At 42.0% G+C, this 6000-nt stretch overlaps 1 long non-coding RNA gene across 1 annotated transcript in view; it reads left to right on the plus strand.

The window, feature by feature from the left end:
* LOC122214973 overlaps positions 1–3801 on the plus strand; it is a 48468-nt gene extending 44667 nt beyond the window's left edge. Inside the window, exons 3-4 of the long non-coding RNA XR_006200173.1 lie at positions 1257–1390; positions 3279–3801. This is a non-coding gene — a long non-coding RNA (uncharacterized LOC122214973). The remainder of the gene's footprint in view (positions 1–1256; positions 1391–3278) is intronic.
* The last annotated feature ends 2199 nt before the right edge of the window (positions 3802–6000 follow it).

Consider the following 6000-nt stretch of genomic DNA (forward strand, 5'->3'; position numbering starts at 1 on the left):
GGCAGATAGAGGTAGAGAGAGAGAGAGAGAGAAAAGGAGACTGGTTGAGAGAGAGACAGAGAGAGAGAGATGGAGCTCTCCAGTGTCTGGTCTTTTTTGTTTTTTTTTTTTAATGTGACTTATTGTCAAATTGGCTTACATACAACACCCAGTGCTCATCCCAACAAGTGCCCTCCTCAATGCCCATCACCCACTTTCCCCTCTCCCCCAGCCCCTATCAACCCTCACTTTGTTCTCTACATTTAAGAGTCTCTTATGGTTTGCCTCCCTCCCTCTCTGTTTGTAACTATTTTTCCCCTCCCCCTCCCCCATGGCCTTCTGTTAAGTTTCTCAAGATCCACATGAGTGAAAACATATTTCTCTGTCTTTCTCTGACATATTTCACTTAGCATAGTACCCTCCAATTCCATCCACTTTGCTGCAAATGGCCAGATTTCATTCTTTCTCATTGCCAAGTAGTATTCCACTGTATATATAAACCACATCTTCTTTATCCATTTGTCAGTTGATGGACATTTAGGCTCTTTCCATAATTTGGCTATCGTTGAAAATGCTGCTATAAACATTGGGGTACATGTGCTCCTATGCATCAGCACTCCTGTAGACATTTATGATTTTTCTTTTAATGTAAAATGCCTTGACAGTGTGAGCCCCATTCCCCTGCAGGGATGCTATTCTTGATATGTGACAGATGTATTCAGTGACCTCCCAGCCTTGATGGGAGGAATCAGGGGTTGGAAAACCCCCAAAGTCATTAAATGGTGAGCTTCTCCCTGACCATTTCCCCCATTTCCTTCCTTTGGTGTTTCTTCTGTGTTCCTGCAGTGGGTAGTCACCTGTCTTTCTTCCTTCTCTCAAAATAAGCCACTTCTTTTCTGATGTAACTGATATAAACACATGCCTATCTTGCCAGCAACCTGAACTTGTCATTTTCATGGTTAAAAGCCAAAGTGTGGATTCAGAAGGATTATTTAGAATCTTCAGACAATCTTGCTTCAGAAAACAGCTCAGATTCACAGTAGCAGATCAGCAGATCAAATGTCTTCTAGCAGAAGCTATTGATAGCTTTGTTTTTCTATTTTGTAAATATATCTGTATATACCTTTCTTCGATTAAAACTATTTCCAGTGGCTAGTTTCTATTTTGTGATATGAAATAATTTTAGTATTGGGTGCTGCTTCTTTGACCATTAATGGATTGACAAAACATTTTCTTAATTTGTTTTAAGAGGTTCTTTTTTAAAAAAATTTCCTTAGGAATTCCTTGTGTGCCTTTTGTACCATCTACTTTGTCATGCAAAGCCTCTGATTTTGCTTGTCGTCAAATGTCGGGAAAAGAATTACAGACTACAAAAAGAGATGGAGAGGCTCCTTTTGTGATCCATTTCTTGGTAGGTGATGTCCTTCAGTTCGAATGATACAGCAGTATTATTATACTGAGCAGGTTATTAGAATGGGTTCTCTTACTGTTATTTATGTAAGGATTTTATCTCCTGAAATAGATGGATGCAGAATGGGGGGTTGGGGTGGCCTGGGAGATGAAACCAGGTGGCCCAGGTGTTGAAGGGCAGGGACAGACCCAGGACTGTGGATGACAGGAAACCCATCTGGCTGGTAAAATACGGTGCTAGGCAACTAGCAGTCACCCAGGCAACCAGTGGGGTTGGGGGATGTCCATCAAGGGGTGACTATGGGCCCAGATGATGGGTAATGATGTGCACACAGAGGCAGGCCATGCAGGCAGGCACTATTCAGACACCCAGGCAGGGTCGGCACTGGGGACATCTGCCAGCTGCAGAGACAGGATGCCAGTCCATGGGAAGAGCAAGAGAGGGACAGTGTTCCCTTAATAAGAAAGTTACTAAAGAGGAGGTGGCACAAGGGGAAGAGATGTGGGTGCAAGAAGGTGAACTTGAGATCCAGGTGGGGCAAGACTCTTGAGGGCAAACAATCCAAATTACCTTAAGAATTGCAGAACTATGAAGTTGTTTAAAAATTTTCTTAGGACTTGAGGCACCTGGGTGGCTCAGTTAGTTAAGCGTCTGGCTCCTGATTGTGGCTCAGGTCATGATCTCACGGTTGGTGAGTTCAAGCCCCATGTCGGGCGCTGTGCTGACAGCATGGAGCCTGCTTGGGATTCTCTCCCACTCCCTTTCTCTCTACCCCTCCCCACTTGTGTGCACATGCCTGTAGTCTCTCTCTCTCTCTCTCTCTCTCTCTCTCTCTCTCTCTCAAAATAAGTAAATAAATATTAAAAAAATGTTCTTAGGACTTTTAAGTTTCCATCCTAGGAAAGCCTACTGTGTGGTTTTAAATATGAAAACAGTAGACAGAAGTAGGGACCCAGATGGGGCATTTTTGTGTTGGGGCACCTGGTTGGACATTACTGGATTTGAAAGTCTGTGGTGTGTGCACAGAGAATGTGTGAAAATGAGAGTGCGTGTAAGGGAATGTGTGTGTGCAAGGGTGTGTGTGAGTGTATGCAGGGATGCGAGTGTGCATGTGTGTGCATGGATGTGTGTGTGGCATGTGAGTGTGTAAGCGTGGGCAGAGATAAGTGTGTGCAAGGGTCTAAATGTGTATGAGTGGGGGCAGAGATGTGTGTGTGCAGGGATGAGTGTGTGCAGGGGTGTGATTGTGTCAGTGTGTGTGGGGCAGTTTGGATGTTGGTGTCCAGAAGACAGAGAACAATAACCCCATATCCAACAGTGGGCTGTATTTATCAAGAGAGGAATTGGAGTCCACTTTCATTTTCTCAGAAGACGCTTGCCTGTGTTTAATTTCCACCTGCCAGATGGGCAAACTGATAGGTGAGCTTTGACAAAATAACTTCCTTCTCCCTGAACAGAGAGCTCCATAAAGGGAAGCCATAAGATGCTTTATATTTGTTTTTGTCTTTCTGGGGCCTCCATCTGAGTTTTCAAGACACCAGGAGATTGAAGGACCCTGTGCCCCACAAAAGGGGGCTGGGCAGGGGAAGGAAATAAGGCCCTGGCTGTCAGAGAGGATGGGCTCCAAAGTAAGCCAGAGCTTTGAGTGACCTCAGACTCAAGTGTCCCTTCTGTGGCCTCACAAATGGTGAACACCCTAAAGGGTACCATAAATCTGTTCTTATTTCTCCAGCCGGGATCATCCAGCAAGTGGGGCAGTGGCTTCAACAGTCCGGTGACTAGAATAAATAGTAGGGCTGAACGTGGAAGTCAGCGGGTCTTTTCCAATGAATGGAGCTCTCAGTGTCTCTGATGCAGAACTGTTCTCCTTTTGTCTCTCTCTCTTTAGCTCTCTGTTGCATCAACATCTGGAGGGCCGAGTATCATTTTAGCCATAGTAAATAGCTTAAAGGAAGAAAACATCTTATATTTCCCCACAAAGAAGCAAAATGGTGTGTGGGCTGCACCAGCAAAGGAACTGGAAAATCTCTGTGTGGAGTGGATTTGAAGGACAATCACTCTTCATGTATGAATCACTTTTCTCTTCTTCTTCCAAACATCTGTGAAGCAATGAAATAATATGTATGAAGACTCAAGATTCCCTTCCGGATCAATCTGAGTATATTTGTTTTACATCAATGGTCATAAAGAAACAGGTTAAAATGTCTAATGGGCATGAAATTGCTTCCATATAATTTTTCAAACCCTATTTTTTCCCCAGTGTATTAAGCAGGCTGACAACTACCAATCTGCTTATTTCTGTATTTGGAATAATTTCTCTTGTGATGATATGTTTCTGTACTTTCTGGAGTTAGGATATCTGGCAAAAAAAAAAAAAAGGAAGAAAAGAAAAAAGAAAACAATCAACTTTGTTATCTGGTCAGCCTTCTGTTCTCAAGATAAAATAAAAGATTCAATTATTTTAAAACATTGTTTGGTTATCTACAGCTACAGCCTCACTACTCAAAACGTGATTCACAGACCAGTGGCATTGGCATCCTCCATGACCTTGATACAAATGCAGAATTTGGGGCACTCTCTGAAACACATCCTAAATCAGAATCTGTATTCTAACAAGATCTCCAGGGGATTCTAGTGCACACAAAAGTGGAAAAACATGGGTCTAAAGGCTGTGTCTGGATGGCTGGGTTTCTTTTTTGCAGACTGACTTTGCTTAGTGCTCATAGCTGGCACAGATCTGTCTCAATTTTCCTCATAGTCTGCTTGTCTGTCTCTAGATAGTTAGATAGATGGATAGATAGATCATTTTGTACTTAGTTCAATAATTTTGCATAGTTCCCTATCTTGTGTGAAATATGGGGCGGGGGTACTGATGCTCTGTTCGTTGATCACAATCAGTCAGCAAGTTTTGATTGAGCACCTACTGTGTTCCAGACACTGTCCTAGGTGCTGAGGACACAGTGATAGCTGAGACAAAGTCCTGCTTTCATGGAATTTAAGTGCCAAAAGATGAAGACAGTCAAACAAGCAAATTACAAGGTTTAATATGGCCTCATATCAGAAATAATACAAAACAAACTATATAAATAAGACCAAAAAAATAGGGGAAAGTTACTGTTGGTGTCCATGGAAATCTTTCATAGCTGTCCATAGAACCACCTGTCAGATGGATTAAGAGCAGGTGGACCAAGGGGCAAGAAATGAACTAAGAAATCTCTGAGTTTTCATCTTGTCTTGAGAGTTTTTATATTAGTAGAAATCCTAGTTGAGATTTCTATTGCAGGAAAACCCAGGGAGGAAGTGAAAGATGGGGAGAGAGCAAAAACTCATTTCCTTGGGTTTGATCTAAATGCCCATCACTGTTTAGATCAGGAGGGGCTAGGAGACAGGCAGAGATGATTCAACCACAAGAACAGCTGCTACATCAACACCGACTCTTCCAAGTGGGTTCTTGACCCAGCAGCAGGTGGCTCCTTCTAGGTGTGCATCCTAGCCATGACAGGACAGGATAGTGGAATCATCACCTTTATGAAGAGTGGCTGTGGATTCAAGCACCACATTTAAAATAGGATTCTGTCAAATCCTAGCTAACTGTCCTCCAGTTGGTGAAAGAATTCCTGAAAATCAGTGTTAACAGCGACAGACATGGGAACTATGAGTCAAGGCAAAGGCTGCTATACATATGGAAATTTTTTCCAGTGGACTTATGTTAGGAAAAGGGATTTCCTGCTGGAAAAATGTCTGCTCTGAATTATTGTTTTTAGTTCATTATTACTAGTTTTTTTTTTAACCAAAGGGAATAAAAGCCAAGTATTTGTTGGCTTTTTAACAAAACATTTTTAAAAAAAAATTTTTAGAAAAATACTTTAAAGTATTTTTAACCAAAGGGAATAAAAGCAGAATAATGTCCACAAGAGCCATTTTGAACACGAACCCTTTGAAATAGGTGGAATAATTCTTAGATGAAGGTAGTCAATGTTCTTCCCACCTGAGCTTCCTGTTGGCTCTGACCAAGGCAATCTACAACTCCTCTTTTTCATGAGCTTAGAAAACCACTTTTTCTTATCCTTCATTTTTGTCACTTAGCTTCTTAGATGGGGAAAAATGAGAAAAGAAACATGTCTCTTTCAATTTCTTAGTAAGGTCATCTTAGTTCAGTGCATAAGGACATTTGTGGATTGAGATGCATACCTGCCATTGTGTGGATGGCATTGCCATTTGTAGGTGTGCCCTTTTGTTCGCTTTTGGGATGAAAGGAAGACGTTCATGTCAGAGAGCATCACCTAGTGACTATTCTTCCCTTTAGCAAATAATTATTAAGATGATGAAGGCTTCCTGAGTAAAATACTGTGGGCAGTGGTGGTGGAAACATATAAAAATGTGGCCTCTAACCGTGAAGGTGACTACTCTCTAAGAAGAGAGGCAGGTGCACAAAGACCATCAGAGGGTACCACTGAGGAATTTGGGGAAAACCAAAGAAAGCAAGAAATTCATGCTGAGACAATAGGGGAGTTGCTTGGAGGAATGGTTAGTTAAGCAAGACTTAACCCCCTGTCCAAGAGATATCTAGAGGTGCTCAATCATAAGTGCTCTCAGTTACAACATAGTGT

This window comes from Panthera leo, chromosome A3 (genome assembly GCF_018350215.1).
Source record: "Panthera leo isolate Ple1 chromosome A3, P.leo_Ple1_pat1.1, whole genome shotgun sequence".
NCBI classification, from domain to species: Eukaryota; Metazoa; Chordata; class Mammalia; order Carnivora; family Felidae; genus Panthera; species Panthera leo.